The sequence below is a fragment of the Rana temporaria genome, chromosome 2, assembly GCF_905171775.1.
Source record: "Rana temporaria chromosome 2, aRanTem1.1, whole genome shotgun sequence".
Classification (NCBI taxonomy): Eukaryota; Metazoa; Chordata; class Amphibia; order Anura; family Ranidae; genus Rana; species Rana temporaria.
Genome location: NC_053490.1, coordinates 238,199,881 through 238,212,602, shown reverse-complemented (window position 1 = coordinate 238,212,602; position 12,722 = coordinate 238,199,881). Strand labels below are relative to the sequence as shown.

At 41.4% G+C, this 12,722-nt stretch overlaps 1 protein-coding gene across 6 annotated transcripts in view; it reads left to right on the top strand.

Moving 5' to 3' along the window:
- The window catches only part of MSI2 (musashi RNA binding protein 2), an 838,983-nt gene that overhangs the window by 788,653 nt on the left and 37,608 nt on the right, over positions 1-12,722 (top strand). The gene's annotated exons all lie outside the window — the stretch shown is intronic.

Here is a 12,722-nt window from a genome sequence, read left to right as displayed (position 1 = left end):
TTTCTTACCTTTTTCCCTGCGATCCAGCGATGTCAGCGATGTCTTTCCCCAGTGCACGGCGGCCGGATGTCCGCCCGATGCACTGTGTTCCTCTGATTCCCTTCCCTGCGAGCGTCGCGACGCAGGGGGGCGGAACGGGGGGGGGGAACGGCGCGAAATTCAAAAAATATAAATAACACATAGTAAAACACACTGACACAATTGGCTAAAAATTAAAAATAAATTACAGTGACCTTTGATTGCCCCCCAGTGCTTTCCCCAGTGCCCTGTCTGCAGATTGACTGTACCTGTACTGTACCTGTGTCTGCAAAGTGCACAGCGATCATGGCAAAGCGCACCTGTACATCAAAATCGCTATGCGACCTGCTGCAAAACAGCGACAGCGATACGGAATCACTTGCGGAGGAGCTGAGTGACAGCGACGCATGGCAAAGTTCGTCATCAGACGCAGAAAGTGATATAAGCGACGATCCTGTGCCCAGCGATGTGCGGACTTGGTGCGCAATTGATTGCGGTGATGACCACGTAGCGCCCCCAAGATTTCCATTTACAGGAGCACCTGGGATAAAAGTGGACGTTGATGACAATCCCCTGGAATACCTCCAACTTTTTCTGACCGCTGAAGTGATCGACAAAATAGTTATTGAGACAAATCGATACCAAGAACAAGAAGCTGCGACTCCTCAGCGATTTTCAAGGCGCAGAAAATGGGAGCCTGTAACCAGCGAGGACATTTGGAAGTTTTTGGGCCTCATTATTTTACAGGGAGTGGTGGGGAAACCCCTGCAAAAATGGTACTGGTCCACGAACAAATTATTGGCCACGCCTTTTTTTGGATCCGTGATGTCGGAGTACAGATTTTCATTGATCATGAAATATTTGCACTTTGCAAATAATGAGGACTTTGATGAGCATTCTCATCCAGCTCCAAAGCTGAAAAAAATTTGGGAGGTTTACCAGCTTATTTTGCAGAACTTCCAGCGGACCTATATTCCTGAGCGCGACGTTACCATCGATGAAAGTCTCATGGCCTACAAAGGTCGGCTCAGCTGGATACAGTTCATCGCATCAAAGCGAGCTCGCTTTGGTATAAAAACTTTTATGCTGTGTGAATCCAGCTCTGGATATATTTGGAACTCAGTCGTATACACTGGGAAAGGGACCAAGTTCTGCGAGCGATTCAGCGATTTTGGGATGGCAACCGCTTCAGTTCTGTCATTGATGGAGCCCTTGCTCAACCAGGGCTATTGTGTCACCACAGACAATTTTTATACCTCCCCAGAACTGTACGAGTTCCTTATCCAAAATAAGACCGACGCTTATGGAACCGTGAGGCCTAACCGGCGTAACATGCCGTCAGCATTTCCCAGCAAAAGGCTTGGGAAAGGAGAAGTAGCAGCATGGCAAAAAGGGAAAATGTTGGCACTGAAGTGGCGGGACAAAAAAGACGTTTCCCTTATGAGCACAGTCCATAACACCTCGACCGTCATGGTGCATACCAAAGGTGGCAAGGATATTATGAAGCCACAAGTTGTGTTGGACTACAACCACACGATGGGAGGTGTGGACAGGGCTGACCAGGCCATGACTTTTTACCCTGCGATGAGGAAGCAGCAGAAAAAGTACTATAAAAAAATTTTCCGACATCTTGTCGAACAATGTCTCTGGAATTCCTTCATCCTGATGAAAAAAAAAGTGACAGGCCTATAGCCCATTCAGACTTTGTGTGGAAGGTGGCAGAACAAATCTTTCTGAAGCACCAAACGCCAATGGCGGTAAACCGATCTGGACGTCGGGCTACTGGTGTAGTGAACCCTGAAAGACTGACCGGTCGTCATTTTTTGGACCACATTCCACCTACTGAAAAAAAAACAGCACCCACAAGGATGTGTGTGGTTTGCTGCTCCAAACGCGACGAAAACGAAAGAAAAATCCGTAAAGAAACGCGTTTCTATTGTGCCGACTGCAACGTTGGACTTTGCGCTGTACCCTGCTTTAAAATGTTTCATACCCGAGACGTTTACTGAATAATTATTTTGCACCCTTGTTTGACCCCCCAAAAAATCAGAGTATCTGAATATATTATTTGTTAAGATTTATTGAATAAAAAGTATTGTTATTATTAAATTATTACTTGTTATTATTTATTATATTATAATTTATGATTTTGTGTTTCAAACTTCATCATAGTCTACTAGAGACTCTGGTTTGGACAGATTTAGGTGAGTTATTCCTAAGAATTACAGGCCTGCAATCTAAAACGCCAAATTTCCATGCAAAATAATGGTACCGCTTTCAGCACCTTTTTTCAGAAAGAATCATACCGCCAGGGAGGTTAACATTGGCTGCAATAAATGTAGCTCCATACTAATGACAACAGTCAGTTTAATAAACCATGTCTTCCATTCTCCCTGCTGTAATGTGATAGGTTTATTATCTATAAATATTTCTTCGCTACCTCCTACAGGTAGAAATTTCAACCCTGTTATTTGTTTGCTTAATGCACTCACTTGAACATCCACTACCCCCATGGAAAATGTACAATATAATGAATGTGTAGGAGTGATTTTGTCACAGACATAATTTCTACATTCAGCTCTGTGATCACAGCGAATGAATACAGCATTATATGAACGTTCAATGAACTAAAATGATTGACTCTGTTATCACTTACTTTAAATTATGAGGTTTGACTATAAACACACTTTCTGGCATAATTTTATTCATAGCTTGACATTTTACTCTTACAAGTCTTTTACTTAGATTTTTTTTTTAAATGAACACAACATACATTTCATATGACTTATTTTCCTGCAGAAATATTGTTATTGATTTGCTTTAGCAATCTGGGGACAATACAGTGCATTTTAATATAGTTTATAGCTTCAACAGATTGCACAAAAAGACACTTCTGTGTTGAGTATATTTCACTTATATTGGTGCATTTTGCATATGTTTGACATTTTAATCTTCAAAACTTGGCATTTACGTATATTTCTTCCATGCTGTAGCCTGCGACAACTAGTCAGATATTTGCTTTTTTTTCATCTAAAGGTAGCTAAACACAAAAGCATCTGATTATTCTATTGGGCAAGATCAGACCCAGGTACTCTTCCAGAAAAGTTCAAGCAAGAGTGATGACTGTTACAGTGGTTAACATGTTATTGTTCATATTGTGCAGGTGACAGTAAGATACTAATCTGCAAATTAAAACTTTTCAATTTAGAAAGACATTCCTGGCTTGTGAAGTCACAGTGATGGACCAACAGTGGCACATTGGACAGTGTGGATCAGGGCATCAGGACTTCAGGTTCAGGGGACAGTTTAGGGGTAAAAATTAATTTTTGTTAATAAATATGGATACTGTATAGTCCAGTAATGGCGAACGCGTGCCGCTCCTGGCACGGCAAGCCGTTTCGGTGGGCACGCCAGAAATGTCACAGAAAATATAATGGGATCGTCACACCGCCACACCGCACCCACAAACTAAATTTCCCATAGTTCTCTGTGCTTTCTCTGTGCTAGCGGTGACGTTTCCGAGTGGGCGTGACATAGAATGAGCGCCCGGAGGTCACGTGCTAGCCTGCTAACCAATTAAAGCGCCCGCTAAAGCCATCCACACTGCAAAAAAAAAACAGCGCAAACGTGCTGGGAGAGAGCATGAGGAGAAGACGTGCGGCGGGAACGAGCTGCAGGACTCAGAAGGTGAGGTTTTGCATAGTTGAGAGCTAAATAGGGAGGGACAACATGGCACAATTTGAGACTGATCCTGAGCTGCTGAGATAATATTCCAAGTACACACTCTGTATATGCGGGCTGAGGGTTAATGGGGACTATAGTTCTGCAACTTGAGTAGGATGTGATGTAAAGGCCCAGTTATTTTAGATTTAGAACCTTCAACAGTGCTCTGTACACCTAGCATGGTCAGCCAGTTTATTGCATACTCGATAATGTCCAGATTTTATAAAGTGCAATGAATCACCTGAGATTATTCAAAACTCATCTCCATGCTCATTTTTTCTCATAATGTCTTTTATGTGTACTTTGCTCCAGCGCTGCATAAAGACCGATGAAATACTCAGTCACTGACCAAAAGGTCTGATTTTTGTGACTTCCAGTGGAAGGATTCTACTGGGCCCTGTAGAATCCTTCCACTGGAAATGGGATAAAATAGCCACCCAATGCAGTCCTACCGCACCTGGTGTGAATCTACCCTTAAGCAGGTTTTACATTCCCATAGACCTTATGTGGATGCAAGACTCATTTAAGGTGAACAAAAGCCCCTTAACAAAGGTCCTTATGAGGACCTCTACACTTGGCGATTTTCTAGTTCAAATGTGCAGGCTTAATTTGTGACATTTATATCATTACTTTTAAAATATTTGCTTATTTATACTTTTGAACACCAGCTTTTCACATAGTTCCATGTTCATGTACACTTGTTAATTGACTTTGTTCATTATCAAAAGAAAGAGAAGAAAGGAAAAATCCTGGAACATGCATGAGCCTTATTTAAGAGTGTTTTTATTATTATTGTCCCTATTTACCCTTGTTTGCATACAATCCCGACAGCTCAGAGAACTGGTGGGTGTTTATTTACTGTTTGCTTTCCAATTTATAAATCCCAACTTTCCCCCTCCTTCTACAAATGGGAGGCAGCTGTAGAGATCTACAGTTGTTAGTGTTTGATACATCCTGTCTACATATGAGGTCATGTAGTAATATTAGGCTATAGTAATGTAGTAGTAGTGTAATAAGAAGTGTCTTGCTATCTTGCAAATGTGATTGTCCACAATTGTAAATCTAAATACTATGTAGCAAATTATTTAAACAAAAAGGTTATTGGCTGGTAACTCTTTCAGCACTAATATAAATAGTACTTTTACTTTCTGCTGGTTTAAACAGTTTTAAAAAGTATAATTTAATATATAGATATTTTAATTCAAAGTGTACCTTTCTAGATTACATTGAAAAATAGGTGGTTTCTTAATTACCAATTAGGTGGTACTTAGTTAAAAAATAACTATGACGTGTGCGCTATACAAAATAAAAACCTGCATCTTGCAAATTGGGTTGATATTGCACTTTTTAGTGGGACTGTTTTCAGCACATCTCACATCAGTTCTCATGAACCCCTAAAACTTCATTACTCTTTTTTTCTTATTATTTATAGCGCTTTTATTCTTCTTTTTAATGCCCACCCAATCTTTTCTTAACCAAGTGCCAGATGGTCATTGAGGCAACAGTAACATTTATGGGCATAGTCATGAAAAAAAGTTTGAATCCAGGTCATTTCTTGTCTGTATGCATCCAACTGTTTCACATGCTGTCTTGTTGACATTGACCTTCTAAATTTACAGTAGTTATAATTATAATCCCTGACCGATAGAGTGGAATTCAAGATTAAATATGGATTTAGGACTAACTTAAAGTAAATGTAAAGGAAAAAATTGTATTTAAAAAAAAAAAACTCATACTTACCTGCTCTGTTCAGTGGTTTTGCACAGAGTAGCCCAAATCTTTTCTCTTCTTGGGTTCCCCACCGATGCTCTGATCCCCTCCCCATTGCTGAGCACCTCCATAGCAAGCCTCCTGTGGGGGCACTTGTGTGTGCTCACTCCCAAACTGGCTCTCTGCATCCACAAGACACAGAGAATATGGTTCGGCCCCGTTCCTGCCTCACTGGCTGTGATTGACAGCCGTGGGAGCCAATGGCTCCTGCTGCTTTATCTCAGTCAATCAGGAGTGAGAGACCCAGGAGAGCCTCTGGTCTCATGTACATTGCTGGATTGGGATCAGGTTAGGTAAGTATTAGGGGTAGCTGCGGGGGAAGCTGCACACTGAAGGTTTTTTACCTTCATGAAGGTAAAAAAAACCTTCAGCCTTTACAACCACTTTAACAAGACTTTTGCTTTATAGATGCCAGTAAACCTTTGATAGTGGAAATGCAGGAAATGATCAGGAAGGTATCATCCTCTGGTTTTCCATAAGCTTTGATTTTTGGAAGCGTCCAATAGCTTTAAGCCTAACAAAGTAAAGTGTGATAGGGGGCAATAGTTTGTTCCTTGTCCCACTATCCCAAATATGAATTTCTCGCATGGGCATGCAAGCATACCATAAATAGTTTTTCTGGTATATTAACATATACAATTATTGTACATCACATCACAGTACTTTTGTGCACACAATTGGTGCATTTCAATTTGTCTATTCCTAGCGTGGAACAAGGTAACCATTTAGTTCAGCCTTGGGAATCCTTTAATGCTTGGGTAAGTGTAGAGCTAGGGTAAGAGTTCTAGGATTTTTTGTATAAGTTGAGGTTCAATTTAGGGTTTGATTTTTGTGCTTACATTTAAAGTTAAGTGATAAGGGCTAATTTTAAAGTTTTAGGTTGTTAGGTGGGGAATGGTTAAGTGTCAGGCCCCGTACACACGACCGAGTTTCTGGGCAGAATTCAGCCAGAAACTCGGTCAGAGCTGGATTCTGCCGAGAAACTCGGTCGTGTGTACACTTTTCAGCGAGGAACCCGTCGAGGAACTCATCGGGCCGAAAAGAGAACATGTTCTCTATTTCCTCGTTGTTCAATGAGGAAAGTCGGCCCGCCGAGCTCCTCGGCGGCTTCCACACTGAACTCGCCGAGGAACTCGATGTGTTTGGCACGTCGAGTTCCTCGGTCGTGTGTACGGGGCCTCAGAGTTTTTTTTAATTTTGGAAATAATGAAGACAGTAAGTGGTGTTACCGTGTTAGTTTTTTGTTTTCATTATTGTCTTAAAATATATACTGTGGGGACATTTTTTTTCTTTTTTATTCCCTGCAGTATTTGTAAGGTTGCCCACTTGCAAAAAAAAATTAAGGGTCTATATATTTTATCATAGGTGTATTTTAAATGATAAAGACAGAATATCAACCAAAAATCCAGAAAAAAACACATGATACAAATTATATAAATTGAGTTGCAGTTCAGTGAGTAAAATAAGTATTTGATCCCCAAGCAAAACGTGACTTGGTGGAGAAACCCTTGTTGGCAAGCACAGAGATAAGACATTTCTTGTAGTTAAGTGACCAGGTTTGCACAATTCTCAAAAGGGATTTTGGTCCACTCTTTTTTACAGATCTTCTCTAAATCCCTAAAGTTTATTGGTTGTAGCTTGGCAACTTGAAGTTTCAGCTCCCTCCATAAATTTTCTACAGTATTAAAGTCTGAAGACCTTGACCTTAATATGCTTCTTCTTGAACCACTCCTTTGTTGCCTTGGTGGTAGGTTTTGGGTCATTGTCATGCTGTAAGACCCATCCAAGAGACAGCCAAGAAACCCTAAGGATTTAGAGAAGATCTGTAAAGAAGAGTAGACCAAAATCCCTCCTGAGATGTGTGCAAACCTGGTCACCAAATACATGAAACGTCTTACCTCTGTGCTTGCCAACAAGGGTTTCCTCCACCAAGTACTAAGTCATGTTTTGCTTTGGGATAAAATACTTATTTTACTCACTGAACTCCAACCTAATGTAGCGCCCCCTTACTTTCAGTATGGGCACTACGCTAAAGTTAATGGGGAATGGGAGAGTTATTTTGCTCCCATTCATAATTTGCTAAATTCTGGGCTGCTGTCATTCCTGAACTGTCCTGTAGGTCAGTCTACGCTTCAGGGGTGCTGATTCCACCCCTGGGCGACAGGTGGCACTAAAGGGGTTCTGGCAGAGCCACTTTTCCCCAGCAGCCAATTGGAGGAGTTTTCCCTCGCGGGGCATGCTGGGGGAGAGTATATCTGTGGCAGACGCCATTTTGTGTGGTTCTTCGCGGGTTCCAGGTGTGGCACCCACCTTCAGGGTGTGCGCATCCAACGGACCCCGGCGATGGCCTACCAGGCCGGGGTCACACGCTACTCGGAGCTCCGTGTTCCTGAAAGGGGCCCCAGTGACTTACTGAGTTCCCCGCTCTACTGAGGAGATCCCAGGCTGGATGCCGTTCGATGGGGGGGTTGGCTTGAGGAGAACCCGGAGGCAGGTTGTCCAACAGGGCTTGAACGAACCATCGGGGATCTGATGACCGGGACATTGACAGGTACACTTCAGCTGTCACCCGGTGACCCTTGTTTAATCTACTGGGAGGATTCGCTCAATCCGTTTGCTTCACTTAAAGTACTAGGCCTGTGGCAGAGGCCTGTTCCTCCCAGCAACCTAAAGTGACACTTCGGCTGCCAGGCTTGTGGCAGGAGTCTGTCCGGGGGCACTTCACCCACTCTGGCTAGAGTGTCGACGAACTGTAACTACTACTACTGTGCTGTTGAGAGCAGGATTGCTCTGTTCTTATTCAGGCCTGATACTGCAAAGTTCTCTTTTGCTTCATCAACCTTTTTGCTATACCTCATGTTGATGTTGGCCATGTTGGGCCTGGAAATAAAGCATTTGAAAACTTTTATTCATTGACTGGACATTCACTCACTACTTCGCTTACTACTCTGCTCATCAACTACACCCCTAGACAACACTGAGAGGTAACCTAATATGCCGATCCCAACAACAAACAGCGGCTCCTGAGGGGGTAGCGCTACACTAATTTATAGCATCTGTTTTATGTGTTTTTTTTCTGGATTTTTGGTTGATATGCTGTCTCTATCATTTTAAATACACATATAATCAAAATTATAGACCCTTCATTTATTTGTAAGTGGGCAAACTTACAAAATGTTCAGGGGGTCAAATAATTATTTTCCCCACTGTATGCTATTTTACCAAACCATTGGTGCTTGCTGAGTCTCAAGGCATAACATCTATAAATATCCCTATAAGATAACCAACAGTGCTTAGGCAGATACTTAAGTCTAAATGCATTGAAATATGTTTATGATTTCTCCTGCATTATTCAAAGCTTTGAAGACAAGTATGTGTATACTGTATGTGTGTATGTATGTATATATATATATATATATATATATATATATATATATATATATATATATATATATATATATATATATATATATATATATATAAACTTATAGGTGTTCTGCACTTTTGGATAAAAACACATCTATAACAGAACTTTGAGTACATTCATGCCTAAGGCCTAGTTCTGTCACGCCAATCCTATTTTCTATCATTGAAGGAAGACTGTAGTCACCTTTCCATATGGTTTGTCTTTTGCATTATTATTCTACGGAGCAAATGGATTGCCTTAGTATGTTTCATAACATTAGATTATTACTTTTTCACATCTGCTAAATAAATGGACTACTTTCTATGTAAGCTATTGAAAGCTGTTGTGCCCCTAAGCAATCTTAGATTATATCCAGAGTTGGGCTGCTATATTTGTGGTGTATATTTACATTATTTTTATTTTTTTTGCCAAGCTTTCCTTGTACCATATAACAGATTACAAAGAGAGTACAGACCTGTAAATTTTTGATACTTCAGAAACAGTGCACAGTGTTGTTTGAACTGTGCATGGCTTCTTATGTTTTTGAGGTATCTTAAAAAAACATTAGGATACCTAAAAAACATAAAAAGAAAGTATTAAGTGCTGGGAGGATCCACCTTTTTTTCATATCTGTAAAACCTATTTCGATTCATTTTGCCAAACTTTTTTTTTACTGTATAACAAATTACAAAGAAAGCAGAATTTTTATTATCATACTATTATATACACACAACCACTTACCAACCACCTAATTGGGAAAAGACATCATTACTTTGACGTTTAATACCAGGGTTATGGCTGCAGCTAGATGTTATAACTCCGGTATTAAGATTTTCTGCAGCCACCGATCTTTTTGATAAGTCATCTGAGTGGCTTATTAAGGCGACCCCTCTCGCCACTTTCCGGTGGTTCATTGGCTTACCTCATTGGGAAGCCCGAGAACTGATAGTGGTTTTAGCAGCAGGCCATAGAGCTAAGCAGAGGAAATATGGTCTCCGCTCATCTGTATGACCTAGGAGGCCCGGAGCGACGTTATGACACCACTTCCAATTCACGGCCGATGTAAAGGCAATTTGTTTGTTTTTTACAATGCATCGGATCAATATTTTTTATTTTATTTGATACTCTCCATTGTAGGGAAGAGATGTGGGGTCTGATTGGCCCCTGACCTCTCCATAAAGAGGACCCGTCATGCCTTATTTCTATCACAAAGGATGTTTACAGTTCTTGTGATGGGAATAAAAGTGATATTTTTTTTAAAGGGACAGTGTAAAAAAAGAAATGTAATCATAACAAAGAAGGTCATGTAGGTCACGTCCACATATGTAAATGGTATTTGCACCACCCGTGTGAGGTATCACCATGAACATCAGAGTAAGAGCATTGATTCTAGCACTAGACCACCTCTGTACCTCTAAACTGGTATTGTGTAAAAATGTAGAAAGTGTCCCCTATGGAGATTTTTAAGTACCGTAGTTTTGTGCCATTCAATAAGCATGCTCAATTTTAAAGCATGATATGTCATCTATCATATTTTAAAAAAAAATGTGTTTTATATTGTGGGGGGGTTTTTATTCGTTAAAGTGCATTTTTATTCCACCCAAAAAAACTGAGTTGAAAAGCCGCTGCACAAATACAATGCAATAACAGCCATTTCATACTCTAGGGTTCTTGCTAAAATATATATATATATAATTTTTAGGGATTTTAGGTAATTTTCTAGCAAAAAAAAGTATTTTAACTTGTAAAGAAAATGTTTCAGATTGGGCCTGGTCCTTAAGTGGTTAAATCACTTGTTTGAGTTGGTATGGATAGCAAGTAAACAATATTGCATTGTTTTATTAGGTGTTTGTGCTTAAGACCCCACACTGAGGGACCTATCAGATCTGCCTATCAGTTTTTCCGGTCAGACCATCTATGGCTCTCTATGGAGTGGCGGATGTCACCTGCCAACATCTGATCCAAACTGCTAAAAACAGATGATTGGGAATCCGTTCCCTATTGGATCGGGTGGAAACGAACAGGCAGTCCATTTCTATCCTACTGACACATATAGCTGGATTCAGAGACAGTTACGCCGGCGTATCTACTGAATCTACTCTGAATCTACGCCGTCGTAAATTTAAGCGTATTCTGGAAACCAGATACACTTAAATTAGGCTAAGATACATGCAGCGTAAGTCTCCTACGTCTCCCGTAAGTCTCCTACGCCGTCGTATCTTAGGGTGCAAATTTACGCTGGCCGCTAGGTGGCGCTTCAGTTGAGCTCGGCGTAGAATATGCAAATGAGCTAGATACGCCGATTCAGAAACGTACGTGCGCCCGGCGCATTTTTTTACGTCGTTTACGTAAGGCTTTTTCCGGCGTAAAGTTAGTCGAACAAATAGCTGGCCTAGCCAATGTTAAGTATAGCCGTCGTTCCCCCCCCCTGTTCCACATTTGAATTAGGCACGCTTAGGCCGGCCCATTTACACTACGCCGCCGTAACTAAGGAGGCAAGTGCTTTGTGAATACAGCACTTGCCTCTCTGACTTGCGGCATAGCGTATATGCGATACGCTACGCCACCTCAAAGATATGCCTGTCTATCTGAATCTAGCTAATAGAGAACAGCAGGCTGTGTCCTTGTTTGCTCTGCATCAGTGGAGCAGACACAGACCTGTCAACTGGCTGCTCTGTGGCGATCAGCAGACAGATCCCCCATTGAGCCAGGAAATCGGCCGCCCTGTGTGAAAGGGGCAGTGTATGAAACTGTCCTGTATCTGTTTTCATGCCCCATGCACATTGGTCCAATGAAAAGTTGAAGTTTGAGTGCTGTTGATTGGAGCACCAGGCATGGAAGCGGCAGACCACCGCACTTCAGTGTTATGGTTCTCTAGCATCCTGTCACTACAGGGCAGCATTTCATACACTGTTAAGCATTGGCAGTTTTTATACTGTTAAGCATTTTATTTAATTCTACCTATTGTGAAGCCCAACTGCATCAAAGTAAAAAAAAAATACAATCTGCTGTGTTTAAGGCCTTGTATGTCCCAAGCATACAGATGTACCAAGCATTTTTAAGGTGTTTACAGACAGCATTTACCCAGATTGGTTTCAGATTGGGCAATATAGTCTTCGGGCTCTTTCACATGGGCGGCCCGTTCAGGTCCACCTGCCAGTTTTTTAGGCGGACCTGAACGGGTGCTCCATGCTCCTCTATGGAGCTGCGGATGTCAGCGGTGACATGCCCGCTGACATCCGACCCGCTACGATCCGGTGTGCGGGGACCACCCTGTCATCCGCTGGCTCAGCGGGGATCAACGGAGCGATCCCCGCTGAGCAAGCGGAGGTTCACGGGGCGGATCATTACTGATCCGCCCCGTGTGAAAGGGGCCTTCTGGTCCTCCCTGACCTGGTCCTCCCTGACTTTGACTGAACTTGCTTGAAGGAAGATTCAAAAAGGCCAGGTTATTTCTTCCCTGGCTAAATCATTATTGGTTTCTCCCAGGACAAGCCACCACATGTGCTTTCCCTTCCTGACACATATTCATAAACATAATTTAACCAATGTGAATTGTTGCTGTTTTTCATATAAAATAAATTGTGGCAGCCAGACTGAACATGTGTGGCTATTTGGCAATCAATGTCTATGAATACATTTAGAAACATACCTTTAAATTTGTATAAATAGGTGAATTTGGTTATTCTACTTCCTCCACATATTGATAGACAACATTCTAAAAAGTGTCAAGAATGATATTGTGAAAATAGCACATTTTATTTTGTATTTTAGAAACTGTGCTTATGGTACATCGAATATAACT